Genomic DNA, 348 nt, shown 5'->3' with positions numbered 1-348 from the left:
AAAAAAAAAAAAAAAATTTAAAAAATTGTGTTTTGCGTGGAGCAGCAACAGCCCCAGCTTCTTGGTGGGGTTGTGGAAGGAATTAGGGATGGAGAAGAGAGACTGCAGGAGGCAAAACCCAACCTGGCAACCCCCCCCCCATTTGAAAAGCGATAGGAACCTTTAGAGAAAATAATGTATTTCCTCAACAACAGAAAAAGCCAAGTTTCACCCCAAAACATGCATCAGCAGCACAAGGCTCTGCCAGGTCCCTTTCAAGGTGCCACCGCCTGGGGCTGGGACAGTTGTGGGGACCCCAGGGAGGTGCGGGATGGGAAGAGAGGGGTGTCTCTGCCGTGCGGGGGGTGC

The sequence above is a fragment of the Fulmarus glacialis genome, unplaced genomic scaffold, assembly GCF_000690835.1.
Source record: "Fulmarus glacialis isolate BGI_N327 unplaced genomic scaffold, ASM69083v1 scaffold15893, whole genome shotgun sequence".
NCBI lineage: Eukaryota > Metazoa > Chordata > Aves > Procellariiformes > Procellariidae > Fulmarus > Fulmarus glacialis.
Note: the sequence above shows the minus strand (reverse complement) of the source record.